The following is an 18,239-nucleotide window of genomic DNA, read 5'->3' as shown; positions in this document are numbered from 1 at the left end:
AAGATGAAACTTTCATTTATCCCCACGCTACACACTGACCAATACTGCTTCACCAAACTTTTGTCAATTTTGTTGCATTTTATCTGTTTACACGAGATCCATAGTGCTTTCTCATCCCCACAGTAGACACTGAATCCTGTTTATAACAGAAGGGCAGGATCTGTGGGGAGCATCTGCAAAGCGCTCCAGGCTCCTTTTTTCCTTTTCTCAGAGACACCAGGAATGTGCCTTTGCACTGTTTTGCCAGCAACCTTAAATCATGATTAATTTAAAGCCTTTTCTCTCCTTGGTGAGGCCTGACACAAGCAACTGCTTCTCTGTCACATTGATTTTTCTGTCCTTGCAGATTCAGAGCCAGGGTTGAGTCCTCCTCACAGGGCGAGTTCTCTGACAAGGAAGTTTTGCAACCTAATTTACAGCTGGAGCCAAGCTTGTCAGTGAGTGCCAGAGGGAAACTGTCGCAATCAGCAGGCTAAGTATGCATTTAATAGTGTTTATCCAAGCGAGTTTGTGATTTCTTCACTCTCTCCTACAAATATGTTATTTGTAATAGCTATCTTCTCTCATCTAGGTGTTTGAAAAATGTCTCTAACGTGTGTGGGCTGGAATGCATTTTGTTTTTTCTGTAGGTATATTCATTTAACAACGGGAGTCTCTGAGGAGCTATCAAAAACTGCTTGCCATCTTTCCAAATCATCTCTGTCTGCAGTGACCATGTCTTAATCCTGAAGGAAAACAAGGTAATCTTTTCAAATAAACATTTTCAAGGATGTTTAGAGGGAACCCAATTGCTGGCATGTAGAACCCCCTTCCAGTGCTTAAAAATAGATATATTGAGGGAGCACAACTCCAGTGAGTTGGAGTGTTTGGAAGTATTTGATATGTTCAGATGACTAACAATAATAAGCTAAATTGCAAGCAATGATCTGAATTTGTGTGTGTGAATATGAGTGCATATGTATCAAAGAGACACTGAGTATCCTGTTTCTCAATGTTGTTGGTGGAAAATGAGGCGCAGAGGGGTTACACACTCCCAGTAGGTAAGCAAGTTGGTAAGGGACTTTGGCAATATTTGACCCTAAGCCCATTAGATTTCGCTGGGCTAACCTGACTCTGGGGAGAGTAAATATGAGATGAAGAAACATTTGATCATTAAATAAAAAGGAACCACTGAAACAAATGCAATTGGTTGTATAAAACTTATTAATGCAATACTCCTGGTCTCAAGGAAGTTGACCTGCAATAGAAAGAGAACATGTAGAGTATGGATTGAATAAACCAAAAATTATGTAGATGATGTAATTACTGTAATTAAATCAAAACAGATTGTGTATGCTGGAACTTATTGTATTACTCACAACATAATTTTGTATAACTTTTTTTTAAACCTGTCTCTTTTCCTTTCTGGTCTGTGGGTTTCTGAAGGACAAACCTCTTTTGTCAGTTGGGCCTGAAGCTCCAGAACTTATGCTGGTCCTGGCACCAATGAGGACAGAAATGATTGAGCGCATGAATTTGCTATTGAGTTTGACATTATTGTCCTTCATTTTTTGTGGGCCTGGGATGTTTTCTACGTAGTTCATTTATCATTTGTTGTTTAAGGTGTCTGTATACTCAAAATATCTTTTTAATGTACTCCGCCTATACATGACATAAATACATTACTAACTTTGTTTAAAAAATCTTATCGCAGCGCCATCCAGGAGGAGTATAATATGAGCCATGTGTAATTTAAGATTTACTAACAGCCATATTAAAAAAGGAAAAAGAAACGGTGAAATTAATTTTCAATAGTATGTTTTATTTAGCTATATTCAAAACATTATCATTTTAACATGCAAATATAAATTTATTAATATTTCTTACATTATTTTTTCTAGTAAATTTTTAAAACCTAGTTGGTATTTTACATTTAATGCACATTTTAATTCAGCCCTCAAACTTAATTGCAGACCATTGTATTTCAGTGCTCAACGAGCACATGTGGCCACCGTGTCAGCACATTTCAATAGTTCGCAGGTCAATGTAGGGGACATTTTCCCCCCACTTAGCATTTCATCCCTGTTATTATGCCCACTGAGTGCTGTAGTCTGGAAAAAACATGTGTAGCCTAGTAGCACACATGTAAACTGGGATGACTAACATCCTAGTTTGCCTGAAATTGAGAAGTTTTCTGGGACAAAAGGCTTGCAATGTTAAAACCAGGACAGTCCTGAGAAAAGCAGAATGGTTGGTATCCCGCAAGTAAACTATGTTGGTCCAAACAATATATCCCCTCCATCACTGTGATTTGTTTTGACCTAAAGCATAGAAACCTGGCTGCCAATTATGGGATTTTTTGGGGAGCCACTGAGAGAAAGAACTTTACTTTCTCCTATGGTTATTATCAGCTAACCTTTATATCATGTGGGGAGAACCTGTTTGAAAGTATTACCTACTTTGGAGGAAATCACAATGAGAGAGAAACGGAGTTTTGGTGACTTATTTTTCAGTTCTTGGACACAGTCGTGTCTGAACCTATCCTATTTTTGGACTTTTCAGTGAATTAATACATTCTTTACACCTGTCCTCATATTGTTTGTTTAAACAGTTAAGGTTGCATTTCCATCATGTGAAACTGGGATAGTTCTAACTAATAGGTTTAGAAAAAAAAAGAGTACAAGAAATCTAGTTGGAATTCTTTAGGTTCATAAGAAACATAATCAGGTTGTCTATTTTATTTTAACACAGCCTCCTCGAGCTACTGTTGAGTATGTATGTGTGTACTCTCTTTTGCTGCCTAGGAACAGTAGGTATTTTTGTGGAGCAAGGGATTGAAGACAGTGAAGTAGCTGCATTCTGGCAATAACCTATGAATCTGTGGGGATTCTGAAGAGTAGGAAGCAATGAGACCTGCTGTCTTTCCTTTATTGTCCCTTCCTCTATTGCTCTCAGACTGTTGTGCTTTGCTTGTGTTGTGGGTGTTCTGCTCCACCATAATGGTTCTCATGATGAACTATAAGCTTCATTCTAGGTCCTGGGACAATCTACAGTTCATGAGATTCTCACCTATGGGTTAGGGACCCTTGGACACTTGCAGAGTTGCAAAGTCAAGCACCGATTTATTCTTTCTTAATCAATGGATACTAAAAGTGCAATCATTAGTACATAGAAGGCTTGTAACAATTTTTGATGGTTTCAGAAGAAGGTTGAGTAAGCATTCAATAGATAGATGCTACTGAGACACTAATATGTAGCTTGACATGGTTAAATGCCTTATGTGAGGCACTTAACAAGTGTTAAAACATCACATTTAAACTTCACAACAATCTTATTGCTGGCATTATTATTCTTATTGCTTTGAAATAAAAAAAAATTAGGCTCGGCATGAAGGCTCATGTTTGTAACCCCAGCACTTTGGGAGGCTGAGGCAGGAGGATTGCTTGAACCTAGGGGTTCAAGGTCAGTCTGGGAAACGTGGAGAGCCTTCCTCTCTATGAAAAGTTACAAATAAAAAAAAATAGCTAGGTGTGATGGTGTGTGCCTGTAGTCCTAGCTACCCAGGAGGCTGTGGTGGGAGAATCACTTGAGCTCAGAAACTCACGGCTATGATGAAGCCACTTGTACTCCAGCCTGAGTACAGAGCAAGACCCTGCCTCAAAAGAAAAAAAAATGAATTATTACATTTTCTTTATTCATTACTCATTTAACAAACTTCATTTTATACTATTACATTCTCAATGAATTTAACATCTAGTGGAGAAAATAGGTGCACAAAAGTGATTATAACGCTGTGTGTGAGCATATTAACAAATACAGAGGGGAGTGAGAGGAGGGGTCTCCCATAGCAGTTGTAGGTGCAGGGTACAGAGCATGGGATCACCAGAAAACTCCCTGGAAGCATGGTGCCTGAGACAAACCTGACGCATAAAAGTATATCTGCACTATTGCAACAGTCTAGTACAAAATAACTTTTTCAGGAGAGAGTTTCATTATCTTACAATGACAAATTTTAGCTTGTTTTTCTGCATCATGGTGACATAAGTGACAGGATTCTGATTTGTAAAGCAAAAGAGTTGGATTCTTAACGCTGAATTTACTACTAATGAGGCCCTTGGGCAAAATCTCTCAAACAGCTGGGGCTAGAGTTTCCTCTACAACGAAGTAAGGTAGGATCAGCAATTCATTCATAACAGCATCTCTTCCAAACTCCACACCCTGAAGGCTTCAAGTTGTGCCCTTCATTTGCACATTTATTGTCCTTCTAGTAAGAGTCATTACCTGGAAATCACAGTTCAGAAGCAAGACATCACAGCTAGGTGTAAAGGGAGCTTAGCTTACAAAGAAAAAGCTTCGACTCATTTAATTTTTACCAATATCATAAAATCACCCCATGATAATTTCAGGGTGTCTTCACTCAAGTATAGCCTAGGACAGGCAGTGAAGATGTGGTAAATTATGTTAACAGCAGCAGAGAGACAGGGTTTCACTGAATGCCTTGATCAAAGCATTATTAGATTCATGGTTAAAGAGTAATGAGTTTCATCAGATATTTAGTAAATGTCCCTTAAAGTTCCTTTTACAAAAGCAAAACCAAACAAAGCAACAACAAAACAATCCCACACATTTCTATGGATGTACTTTGGAAACACATCAAATTATTAATCTTGGAATCTGGATTTTCCGAGAAATCAGCTTTCTTATAGTATTTAATTTTGTTGTATCTGAAAATGCATTTATGTATGTATGCAGTTATGAGGTCAGGTAGAGAGGGAGAAAGAGATTACTGTCTGTTGTATTGTTTCCCAGTTTAGCGTAGATGTCAGGCTTGATGATAAAAAATAAGAAGGTGGAAAGGAGATAACTCTTTATTGACCTTACTGGTGCACTTAACCTCTCACACTGGATTTTTTTTTCTTTTTTTTTTTGCTTTATAAAAACCTCTTGATATTAATAAATAAATAAATAAATTTGTGACTTAAATGAAAATATCTCATATTTTATGAACAAATGTGGCAGTGAATATGTACTATATATTAGTTAATGTTAATATACCTTAGTTTTAAGATCTATAGAAGACTCCATTTGACCTTTACAATGTGGATGTTTTTCCTTACTGCAGGTTGAAATTGATTTTTACTTCTCTGCAGCTAAGTATGTGGCAGTCTTGGCCACATGGTGACTCAGCAGAGGGGCCTATGTATTGGCTGTCCTGATGCTCTTCCTGATTCAACTGATTCTCTACACTTGATCTTAACCAAAAGGCTGAGAAGTGATGATTCAACTGATTCTCAAAAGGACACCACTGTAGGAATAAACCCACTTCTAAATACGGTACACTTGGAAAATTGTCCAGCTCGCAATGTCAGAGTCACAGACTTCATGCACACTCATCTCAAGTCAATGTTATCTAACACGTTTCCACTAATTATTGGATAGCACTAGCAAGAAACTCTGATATTTTTCACCTAACCTTTGCTAATTTAAATGTGGCCAGCCCACCCTCATACTGCATTGTGATGGGGATATAAAAGCCAATGAAAGATATCATTAATTGTTAACAATAGTCATCACTGACAACTTCCTGTTGAATGTCACTGTTACTGCTGCTACTGCTGCTACCACTACCATTTATGAAGCTGCCATTATTACTAACTCAAAGCTTTCACAGATACAGAAACAGGTGTATTTTTTTGTTGTGTTGTGTTTTGTTTTTTGTTTTTGTTTGAGACAGAGTCCTACTCTGTCGGCCAGGCTGGAGTGCAGTGGCACAATCTTGGCTCACTGCAACCTCCGCCTCCCAGGTTCAAGCAATTCTCGTGCCTCAGCCTCTGGAGTAGCTGGGATTACAGGCGTGTGCCACCACGCCTGGCTAATTTTTGTATTTTTAGTAGAGACGGGGTTTTACCATGTTGGCCAGGCTGTTCTCGGACTCCTGACTTCAGGTAATCCACCTGCCTAGGCCTCCCAAAGTGCTGGGATTACAGGCATGAGCCACCGTGCCCGGCCAGAAACAGGTGTATTTTTAAAGCATAACTTCCTTTCTGCATCTTGCTTCCCCTCTTTCTGTCCCTTCTTCTCTCCCACCCCCACAGTTTTGGCTTCACTTCGCTCAGGCTGTGACTACTGTCTGCAAGGGAGCTAACTTTTATCTGACTGTAAAGCCAAGCAAACTAATCTTGCAAAACTGTTCTGCCACATAGGTTGGTCTCTTCCTGTTTGGAATTCATCTATATATTAGCAACTTGGAAAGCCTTTGAGCTGAGCTTTTGCACAAAGCTGCACCTTAGACTGCGGTGTACAGCGCTGCTTAATTGCCACAATGGTGTCACTCACCTTGTCCTCACCTAAGCTGCAAGTTAGACATTTAGGCTGCTTTCTTCATCAGTGTAAGGTGAAACAGCAGATTGGTGTGTAAAAAGTGTGGCTTGGAGTGTGGTGGTATGAGCTGTGGGATTATTTACTATGGGATCTCATTGCAAATCCTTTAGAACATTTGCCTCTTACACCTTTTGTCTGTCTGCTCTCAAATATTTTCTGTCCTTCCAGCATGCTATCTCTAACTAACAGAAGGGGTCATATCTGACTCAACTAAAAGTCATTCCATTTAGGTCATTCGTCTGGAGGCTGGGACAGTGGAAGAGTCAAACTTGCTGAGCTTCACTCAGCCAGTACCTGTCTCCTCTGCCCACTGTCCAGCAACTTACCCTGACCCATCCTTTAAGGAACTTGCCAAGAGAGAGCAGAATACTCTTTCTCTCTCTCTCTCTTTTTTATCTTTCATTTATTCTTTGGATATAAACTGCAGACCTACTGGTTGTAAAGCACTGAGTTTCATGGTGAGGGTAACAAAAGAATAGAACACCTGGTTCCTATTCTGAGAGGGTCACCTCTGTTCACACAACTTCTGCCTATCTGACTCAATCTACTAGGTAAGCTGCAGAGGGGCTTCCTTCCCCCCAAAACCTCTACTGAATTATAAAAATGGGGAAATTGGAATTTAGCATTTTCAAAACCCCACCTCTTCTTGCAGATTTGCTTTCTTTCACTTTCCCAAGAAGACTTCATGTGGCAACCAAACTATACTGTCAAGTACCCTCTGAACCTGCCTGCCCTTCCTGCCTGCATACGTCATGGAAGAGCTGCCTTTGCCCCAGGACACTGCTCTGGCCCCATTACCAGCACCATCACCAAGGAAAACACATCCCTTATATTTCAAAGGCGTAGTTCAAACATGTCTTCCTTTCAGGCAGATAAAATTCTTTTATGCTTAAAGATGCAGAAAAAATCACACACACACACACACACACACACACACACACACAAAACAACTTTAGAGTCTATAGGATCTCGTTCTGCACTTGGGTACTTATTAACAATATCTCACTGGAAGAATAACTAGCCCTAGTTTCCACATCTGCAAAATGGAGATAATAATACTGCAAAATGATTATGGCTTTTTGATGATGTAGTTTGCATAAATGGCCTAGCCAAGTACCCGGCACCCATAGGTACTCTACAAATGCTAGTCAGCATCCCTTCTTGGAAATCTCCATGATTAAATGATATCTTATGCAGCTGTTTGCAGCTTATCTCCTGTTAGACTCCAAGCTGCTTAAGAATAGCGACTATGGGCTTATTCACATGGGGTTCCCTGCAGCCTTGCTCAGTGCTTTGTACCTAACAGATGTTAAGGCATATTGGATACATCAGTGTATTACTGTGAAAATACAAATGACCATAGGGCTGGAAAGAGCCAGGCTCAGCAGGGTATAAAGCAGGCCTGGGGGTACAAAGCCCAGGCTCTTTAAAACCTTTGCCTTAGCTCAGCAAGGTTCTCAAGGGTGGGGTAATTGCAGAGAGAAAATGGCAGGCTCCATGTGCAGGCTTATGTGATTTAGGGCCACAGACTGACCTCTTCCTGGGGTCACCCACAAGATGAATCAGGAAAAGAGAGAACAGATATGGGGCCAGCTGCTCCCAGATCCTTAGACATTCTAAATAAGGGGGAGAGACTCAGTCTTTTCTGATTAATCTTTGATGATTTATTCTTTGGACATCATTTAAAAGGAGCATTTTAAAGTAAATTAATTGAACTCTCATGACCTTTTACCCTACTAATATCATCAAAAGAAACTAGATCTTGAATTTAAAAAAGTGCTTGATTTATTTTCTGTGATTACAAACTACTGAAGAACATCAGTTTTTATTTTCTGAAATTATGAAAACTCCAGCTTTTAAAGCAAGAAGTCAAAACAGCTCAGTTTTGAAACATCTCAATTTTAGCAAATGAGTATTGAGTGAAAGGTGTCATAGACATTGGTAAAAGATAAATATATAATTTAATAGACACAAAACTGGGTAAGTATTGTCTTCAAAACAGCCAATTCCCCTTCTACCACACTGACCCTGATGGTATTCTTGAGTCCAAATGACTTGGGTAAATTCTGATTAGAATAAACCAGTTTTTTTTTAAAAAATTATTTTACTGTAAGCTCTGGGATATATGTCCAGAACATGCAGGTTTGGTACATAGGTATATATGTGCCATGGTGGTTTGCCATACCTATCAACCTGTCATTTAGGTTTTAAGTCCCGCATGCATTAGGTATTTGTCTTAACACTCTCCCTCCCCTTGCTCCCAACCCCCTGACAGGTCCCGGTGTGTAATGTTCCCCTCCCTGTGTCCATGTGATCTCATTGTTCAACTCTCACTTATGAGTGAGAACATGTGGTGCTTGGTTTTGTGTTCCTGTGATAGTTTGCTGAGAATGATGGTTTCCAGCTTCATCCATGTCCCTGCAAAGGACATGAACTCATCCTCTTTTATGGCTGCATAGTATTCCATGGTGTGTATGTGCCACATTTTCTTTATCCAGTCTATCATTTCTGGGCATTTGGGTTGGTTCCAAGTTTTCACTATTGTAAATAGTCCTGCAATAAACATAAGTGTACATGTGTCTTTACAGTAGAATTTATAATCCTTTGGTATATACCCAGTAATGGGATTGCTGGGTCAAATGGTATTTCTAAACCAGTGTTTTTTTGTTTGTTTGTTTGTTTTTTGTTTTTCTTTTAAGTGCAGAAAGCAGTCTATTCATGAATTCTAAAATCAATTTAGTACTTTGAATCAGAATTTTTAAAATTAATTGATAGTACAAAGAATAAAATAGAATGGAAAATATCTGGATGTACTGCACATAAGGATTCCAATTTCTATTTTTGAAACTTTCATTTGTAGTTTATGTATGCATCTAAAATGTATTTATGTGTATACTGAGTTAGGGTATACAACTTTTCCCTGAGGTTGTATCTCAAAAACTTTGGAAGCAGAAGAATTTGTCCAAATCTATGTTCCTTTTTGTTTGTAAATCACCTGATGATGGTGATATAGCTCTGGCCAAAGAAACGTCAAGGGAAGTCTGCTGGGGAAGGTAGACGTAGGGCAGGAGTATGGGAAAAAATTATTCACTCAAAAGCATGATGCACAGAGGAGCTATGGTCTTTTCTTATTTTCCTCACTGGATGTTGTCATGTCTGTATGTACTTCCTGGAACTGTGGCACCATCTTACAACCATGAAAGGAGCTCACATGAAATCATGTTGAAGATAGCAGAGCGGGAAGATGGAAGGAATCTGAGATCTATGTTTGATGTTAAGCGGTGATGTTAAATACTTAAACATCTCCAGAACTCTCTTACCCCTGGGCTTGTTATAATAAAAAGATAATAATCCTCTTAGTGTTTAAGCCACTTGAGTTTTGTTGTTGTCGCTTTGTTTTGGTTTTTTGGTTGCTGCCAACTGAAAGCATACTAAAGGATAAAGAAAGCTTATTTCAAGAAGAATGAGTAAATCAACCCCTGGCATATAGGCCTGGTGGAAGGAAAACTTGGAAAGGTACCTTGGGCCAGATCGTGAAGAATGTTGAATTTCAGTGCCAAACATTGATGCTAATATAATACAGGCTTACAGTTCTGAGCACAGACTCGGGGCAGAGTATCTGGCCTTGAATTTCTGTATGCCACTTGTTAGCTGAGTTTCCTTGAGAAAGTAATCAACCAAAGCAGTATGTTAGTTAGACTATTAGTCTGTCTGGGGTAGATTGAAAAATGGGAGAAATTGAAGGCAGTAAGGCTAGTTAGAAGACTGTTGTGACAGTCAAGCGATGAGCAATGAGGGTGCTCTGGAAGAAATTGAAGGCAGTAAAGCTAGTTCGAAGATTGTTGTGACAATCAAGTAATGAGCAATGAGTGTTTGTGCTCTGGAGATGGTGAAGGAAACACAAAGGAAGAGAAGGATGAAGGAGATTCTAGAAAGGTGGAGTTGACAACAGACTGGACGTGGCCATGGGGCTGGGGAGGAATCAAGTCTAGCCAAATTATGTCAATGCTGGAAGTCTGGATTGGGAAAGGGGTGATGCGTGTGGTGGGTGGGAGTAGGAAGCAGGCAGGGGAGGTCACTTCCCCTGGCTCCTTTGATGGGATGGTACTGTATTTACTTGTAGTTTCCTCATGCAATTCCCATGTTATGAATGATAAGCCAAAATTCAGAGATGTTAGGGAGATTTTGAGTGATGTAATTACAAAGCCAACATTTAATCCCAGGAATTGTTTACTTTAACTCTCTCCTCTATCCTTAACACTTCTTGAGAGCCAATGTGAGAAGAAGAAATCGGAAATCATGAGGAGGTGAAAAGTTTTAGGGAGAAGACAGAGGCTTCAAATGACTGGTTTATAACCCAGATGGGAAGTACAGGAAGGGCAGTGTATAGGGCTTAAAGACAGGTCTTTCTAGAATGATTTTTTTTTAATTGAAGAAAAATGTGGGCAAGAAAATGAAGGTTAGTATTAGAGGAGACAAAGGAGTATGGAGAATGGCTGGGAGGAAGAAAAGGAAGGAGAGATGCAGTGAAATCCAACGGAAGGGTGCACAGCAAGAGGTGAGGTTCGTTCCAGTGTCACCACTAGAGATTAAGGGAAGGAGTGGCTGAGAAAAGGACACTGAAGACAATAACAAGTGGATTTCTGGTAACTTTTAGGCAAAACATTTTATATGCTTGACAAACAAAAGTGCTAGATTGTAGGACCTAAGGATGAGTGGGGGGCTGTGGATACCACCAATATCTGGAAAATGTGTGTGAATTAATGAAAAGACACAGGAAAAGTAAAGATCTGACAAAAAAGGGAAGATCTTTTCTTGTTTGAAGTAGAAAGAATGATAGATAATTTGGTGATTCTTTAGAAAAATAAGGTGAAAGAAGAGAGAGCCATAGTAGTGAGAGAGAAAGGGATTGAGAGGAGAAGAAGGGAGGGAGGGAGAGAGAGAGGGAAAGGAGAGAGTGCAAATGAGTCTTCACAGAAAGCGGGGAGGGGCTAGTTATGGCAAGAAGACGAGCGAATCAATTCACCTAGAGTAGGAAAATATTTGACAGAATTAGACAGAGAATGTGGAGATGATATGTATAAACTCTTTGCAATACAGAAGAGGTGAGGAAAACCAATCGTGAGTAGCATCTAGGGGTCAGGGGAATTACAGGTTGCAACTTCTTGCAACACTAGCAATTCCCTAAAGACTTCAGGAGACGGGGAGGAGAAAATGGAAGGGATGTGAAGTTTACAACCAGTGACTGCAGAAAATGCCACAAGGGTATTCGAAAAGCAGCACTGAATGGTGTTGAAGTCTGTTCTCCTGTAGCCAAGTTCTGACTGCTGGTGAAGTGCCCAGCATTCTAGTCTTGACCCTGCTCTAACTTGTTGGAAAGTCTTAGGTCTTTGTACCATAAAGACCTTAATTACTTTTATATATGTAATGGGACACATTGGCTATGGCTTTTTAGGGTTTTTCTGTTGAAATTCAAAAAGATGACATGTGATGATGATGATGATGATGTTGATGACCATGACACAATGACAATAACCATGATGACTATGATAAACATAGTAAGATTAGGTTGGTGCAAAAGCAATTGCAGCTTTTGCCATTTAAAAGCAATGGCAAAAACCACATCTACTACAATCGATCTATTACTATTACAGCATCTATTACTATAGTCTTTTCCATTCTTCCTTCCTTCCTTCCCTCCCTCCTCTCCTCTCCTCTCCTTTCCTTTCCTTCCTTCTTTCCTTTCTTTCTTTCTTGCTTGCTTGATTGCTTTCCTTCTTTCTTTCTTTCTGTTTTGAGATGAAATCTCGCTTTGCTGCCCACCCAGGTTAGAGTGCAGTGGTGCGATCTTGGCTCACTGCAACCTCTGCCTCCTGGGTTCAAACAATTCTCATGCCTTAGCCTCCTGTGTAGCTAGGATTACAGGTGTGTACCATCATACTTAGCTAATTTTTTTGTATTTTTAGTAGAGACGGGGTTTTGCCATGTTGGCCAAACTGATCTCAAATTTCTGGCCTCAATTGATCTGCCCACCTCAGCCTCCCAAAGTGCTGGGATTACAGGGTTACTATAGTTTTTCTATGGTGGGCCAGATACTGTTCTAGTCTTCTGCATACATTAACTTATTTAACCTTCCCATCAGTTCTATGAGGTTCCTATAGTTTTTCCTCCTGGTTCACAGAAGAAACTTGGGTATCCTGAATTCAATTGCCTAAGTTTAACTACTACTAAGTGACAAAGTCAGGATTCTAAGTAGCCTGGCTTCAGATTAAAAATTCAGAAAATGTTAAGCCTTATATCTTGCAAGATATTATTATAAAAGAAACAAGACATGGTCTGAACCATTTTAATCAGAGAATGTACTTTGAATGTATTTTTTAAATTATATCATGTACCTCTTTTCTAATCCTACTAGGTTCTTAATGACATTGTGTCTCCATAGATCCCCTCACTGCCCCCACTTAAAAAACAGTGCCTTCCATCTTCATGCAGCTTCCTAAGGAAGATGAACCTCTGATGTTGTTTCTTGGTATTTATTTCTGTGAGCAGCAGCATGTGTCTCCTATGATGGATTACTCCTAAGAAACAGGGATGGCAACTGCTGCCGCAAGCTTCCTGGCCGACCCTGATCCAATCGGTATATCAAAAAAGACGATTGAATTAAGAGGAATATAGCCAGTTAAAGGTTAGAGAAACACCTTCACCATATCATACAAATGTAGAATCAAATTTTGAATGTGTTTCCTTAGAGTATGACTTCTGCCTCAAGTAGTCCAATGTTAGATTCCAAACAAATTGTATTGGGTAGGTGATATTTTATATCAAGAGCTGTACTGCACCCACAAGAGATTCCAGACTGCTAATCAAAGGCTTACGAGGCTGTTCTAAACAGTCCACAGTGCTTAGTAGGAAACCATTGCTCTCAGGACTTCAACAGCTTGTAGAAGACTATTTGCATTATCTTCCAATTCAATTGGCTGAGTTTGGAATTGCTATAGCTACCTGGAATTTGACCAAAAAAAGGTTAAAGAAATTAAGTCAGGGTGAAATCCTCTGTTAGCATCATGAAAACAACAACCCAAACACGACTTAATCTCCACATCGTGTCTGTCTTCCTATGGGGTAGTTGGGGGCTGTGCTGCATTGACACAAGGCAAATTTGGAGCTGGTCATACTAGAGTCAACTGATGATAAGCCAGTGCTCTGCATTCCTGGTTTTTGTAACTCTTGTAACGTGTTGTCAGATTTTATTTTTTGTCCAGTTTCTCCACATCCTATCATATACAGCCACAATCTCAGATAAATGTTCTATGTGGTGAACAATAGCACTTTTAGACTCTGAAAAGGTACACTTTCTCTTTTTAACCTTGTCCATGTTAGAGAAGCTTCAGTACAAAAAAGAAGTTATTGATTGAGAGCCACAGGAACTAGAGCGTAAACAGTAAAAACAGTGTGGAATCCATGCAACAAGGCCAGCGATGTCAACATCAGCCCCCACAGCAGTCTCAGGGATGGGTCAGCTACCTCATGCTGTGTCTTCAGTGGTAGGACAATTCAGGCCTGCATGAAAGAAAGTCAATGGCAATGTCAAAGGGCCTTAGCCATCTGAAAACACACCCCTGACTCCTAACACGGCAATGCTGCCTTCTGGTTAGGTTTCAGCTTGCTTCTAACACATGTTTGTTTAAGATCTAATTGCCATACTTTTCTCCTAGGGTCTACTCCACTTTTTGTCAAAAAATGAAATGTTACATCAGACTTTTTATTTAAAAAAGGGGTCTCTAATGTTAGGCTACAAACGACATACCAGGGACTTGATTCTGTCTCTGAGATCCTACTCAGAATTGATGAGAATGCTGTGGTCTTGCTCTTCTGAATATTTCAGGGGTCTGCCTACTTTACTTACAAAATCTACTTGAAGATGTGTGCAAATCAAATTTTATTTTAATGAATCGAACAGGACCTTACTTTTTTTAAACTAACATTTTCACTAATTTAAGAATGAGTATTATGGTGAACAGGTTTCAATTTGTTAATTAATATCAATTATTTAAATACCATCTTCACAATTTTTGGCATATCATCATACTACTGTACTGATATTTACATAATTTTAAATGATTCTTTTCATAAATAAAATTACATTTTTATTGAACTTTTTTTATTTTATTATTATTATACTTCAAGTTTTAGGGCACAATGTGCAGGTTAGTTACATATGTATACATGTGCCATGTTGGTGTGCTGCACCCATTAACTCGTCATTTAGCATTAGGTATATCTCCTAATGCTATCCCTCCCCACTCCCCCCGCCCCACAACAGTCCCCAGAGTGTGATGTTCCCCTTCCTGTGTCCATGTGGTCTCATTGTTCAATTCCCACCTATGAGTGAGAACATGCAGTGTTTGGTTTTTTGTCCTTGCGATAGTTTACTGAGAATGATGATTTCCAATTTCATCCATGTCCCTACAAAGGACATGAACTATGTTAAGGGTTATAGTCCTGAATTCATAGATTTAACGTGATGCATGTACATATATATATAGGCATATGTATATACACACATATAAGTAGTATTTTTCTGAATACACATTATAGTAAAGATGGAGCTATCACAATAGAGATCATATTCATTCAGCTATCTTGTAAAATCATCCTGTATTCTAGCAGTGCTAAATATCCTACCCTCTTTGGAGAACTCTGGCTTATGCATTAAGATCTTTTTTTTTTTTTCCATATATTTCTAAAAGATACCACCTAGAAACTTACACTTTTTTTCTCTTCTATTTTTATTTAAATTTATCTCACAACTTTTAGAACACATATATTTACTCTTTGACTAGTCACTTTGTTCTTTTTTTAACTCTTAGACTTCCATGATAAGAAACTACAGTACAGCTTTTGCCAAAATCTGCCATGTCTTAAGGATGTCTAACATTGCCTTCAAGTATAGTTAATGTTCATAAAAACATACAGAAAGCCATCTTTATTACTATCACTGAATTTTCATATCCACAGACTGGAAACGGCATCTGCGATTCATATTTAACCTGCAAGTGCTGCTGCTGTGAACCATTTGCTGAGCATTTCTTCTTGTATGGAGCTGAAATCCTAAGGTTGTTAGAGTGATTTCTTCTCCATGAACAATTCTACAAAACTATCTCACATCTCCCCCTAGCATAGTAGGTAGGAACACAGGTTTTTGAGTTAGACCTGGGTTTGAATCCCATCTTAAACCTTTGGTAGTTTTATAACCTTCTGCAATTATATAACCTCATGCAGCCTCAGTGTCCTTATTTGAAAGTCAGATTACATAGTTAAAGTGCTTAGAACAGTCCCAGGCATGAAATAAATGTTAAATTAATATTGTCTATTATAATTATCAAGTTAGAGGTACTTTCCAGGAATGTGATAGGAAGGAAGCAAGGGTCGTGAAGTAGGGGGACTTTTCTCTTTCTTGAAAATGAAAGCAGCATAGAATCAGGAAGATGAGGACAATTTGAAACAAACATGAGCTTATAACCTACGCTGCCCTGGGACTATTATCTGCTCTAAATATTAAAAAAAATTTTTTGGTCTAGAATTATTTTCTTAGATGTTAGGTAGTTTTATATATGGAATTCACTTGGTATGCAATGTATATTCATGCTCTGAAAGTCAAACTAGGTTTGCTTTATAATGTATTCTGAAATTTGCATTCTATTCTACCCTCTGTAGACTTCTACAACTAATAGGCCAAAAGACTTGAAGTTGTGACTGAAAGTACTTCCTTGTCTCCATGTACTGTACTCCAGACCTTAGATCCAGAAAAGAGATGCTTGATACAGTTCCAGTCCTGAAATGAACCCTCTAAAATTTTCCAGACTTATTTTTGTTAGAATAAAATCTGAAACAAACACGTATTTGTACAATGTATGGTGCCTTTTTTTCTAATACGCGAATATCTGTACTTTTCAAGATCAGTACTATTACAATTTGAATTCCCTGTAAAGGCAGAGGATTGTCTTGGTTATCCATGCCTTCTTGGTCTTTCAAAATTATTTATTGAATTGTGGCACTTCCCCAGTTAAAATTCTTTACTGACTTTCCGTTACATTGGATAAAAAACAAACTGTCCCCATAGCTTTTAGGGACCTGCAGGAGCTGGACTCCTTCTCATTGGAGGCCACTGTCTCGATTCCCTGCTCTCCATCCAGAAGGGCCTCTTTCAGCTTTTGCAAACTCTTTCCCACCTTGGGCTCTTCACACATACTGGTCCCTAAATTTGTAACTTCCTTTTAGATTTATTTATTTGTTTATTTGTTTATTATTTTTTGAGATGGAGTCTTGCCCTGTCGCCCAGGCTGAAGTGCAGTGGTGCTATCTCTGCTCACTGCAACCTCTGCCTCCTGGGTTCGAGTGATCTTCCCACCTCAGCCTCCCTAGTACCTGGGGCTACAGGCGCACATCACCACGCTCAGCTAATTTTTGTATTTTTAGTAGAGATAGGACTTTGCCATGTTGGCCAGGCTGTCTCAAATGCCTAGCCTCATGAGATCCGCCTGCCTCAGCCTCCCAAAGCCTGGGATTACAGGCATGAGCCAAAGTGCCTGGCCCAACTTCCTCTTATTTAAAATGTCACATCCTCCCCTTTGCCTTCCCTAATCATCTTATTTAAATAACTCCCTTCTTTTCCGCCACAAACCCCATCCTTATTTTCTATATCTTAACAGTCACTCGGTTTCCTTAGTAATCCTTATAGTTTATTTATTCTCTTTCTAATTGTCCGTCTTTTCTAAATGATGAGCTCTATGAGGTCAGGTCACATGCCTGTGATAACCCTGCTGGGTACATGGCATGTGGCAGGTATCCAACAACTATATGTTGAATGAATGTGTGAGCTTGAGGGGAAACAATGATAAATGTTCCACATACGTATCACCATTGGTATAGAGAACAGAAAGAGACAAAATTGAAGATTTTGAATCCAGATTACGGCAGGGCTCATTAAGGGTATTCTGTAGTAGGTAATGATCAGTATTTTTGAGCAGGAGACTAATGTCATTTGGTTTGTGTTTAGAAGGATTATCTGGCAAAAAAAAAAAAAAAAAATAGCAGACTTGATTGTAGTAGAAAAATAGCCCCAGGGAGACCAGTAACAGTATTAGGTGGAAAAGACTGGAAGTAAGAGAAGGGTTTTGGATAAGGAAGAGTGTTGATTGAAAACCTTAATAAACTAAAGCAAATAGACAAGAGAAAACACATTTTTTTCTTTTGGTGGCTAACTCATTCAAAATATATGTTTCAAGGTTATTGGGGACGAGGGTATAAAAATATTATTCTCCATCACAACTCTCCACCCCAAAGAGGTTACTTTCAAAGATAGAGCTGGATCTAGTATAGCATCATTGCAGTGTTTTTGTTCAATAGAAGGTCTTCTGGTCATGTCTAGGATGAGAAAGTTAAACAATTGTTTGGTTAGTTTGTTTCCAGATTCTTTAAAATCTCCCTATACAGAGCTACATTAATTGACATGTATTTGATTTTGGATTTTTTTTTTTTTTCAAATGGAGCACTGTGGAAGAGAAGGGCTGGGTTTCATTCCTTTGGGAAAAGCTGTCTCAGTTTGTGGAACAAGAATTTTGAGTCAGAACTTTTAGGCTTTAAGTCCTGGCACTGCACCAGCTGGATAAAATTAGGCCTGTCATCTAACCCATAAGAACTCTGTTTTCTGATCTATAAAATGGAAATGAATTATACCCTAACTCACAGCAAATACTTTTAAACTATAGGCTGCTCTACAAACTCTAGTGACCTGGATTCAAGACACTCTAGATCTTCACCTTGCCCAAATAGCTATATATTAGCATTTTAATTTATATTATACCCAGAAATTAGCA

The 18,239-nt window shown here is 38.9% G+C and overlaps 1 long non-coding RNA gene across 1 annotated transcript in view; it reads left to right on the top strand.

Annotated features, from left to right (window-relative positions):
- Window positions 1-581: 581 nt before the first annotated feature.
- LOC134739748 (uncharacterized) overlaps window positions 582-18,239 on the top strand; it is a 42,627-nt gene continuing 24,969 nt past the window's right edge. Inside the window, exon 1 of the long non-coding RNA XR_010126762.1 lies at window positions 582-740. This is a non-coding gene — a long non-coding RNA (uncharacterized LOC134739748). The remainder of the gene's footprint in view (window positions 741-18,239) is intronic.

Source organism: Pongo pygmaeus, chromosome 5 (assembly GCF_028885625.2).
Source record: "Pongo pygmaeus isolate AG05252 chromosome 5, NHGRI_mPonPyg2-v2.0_pri, whole genome shotgun sequence".
NCBI classification, from domain to species: domain Eukaryota; kingdom Metazoa; phylum Chordata; class Mammalia; order Primates; family Hominidae; genus Pongo; species Pongo pygmaeus.
Note: the sequence above shows the minus strand (reverse complement) of the source record. Positions and strands in the feature narration are given on the sequence as shown.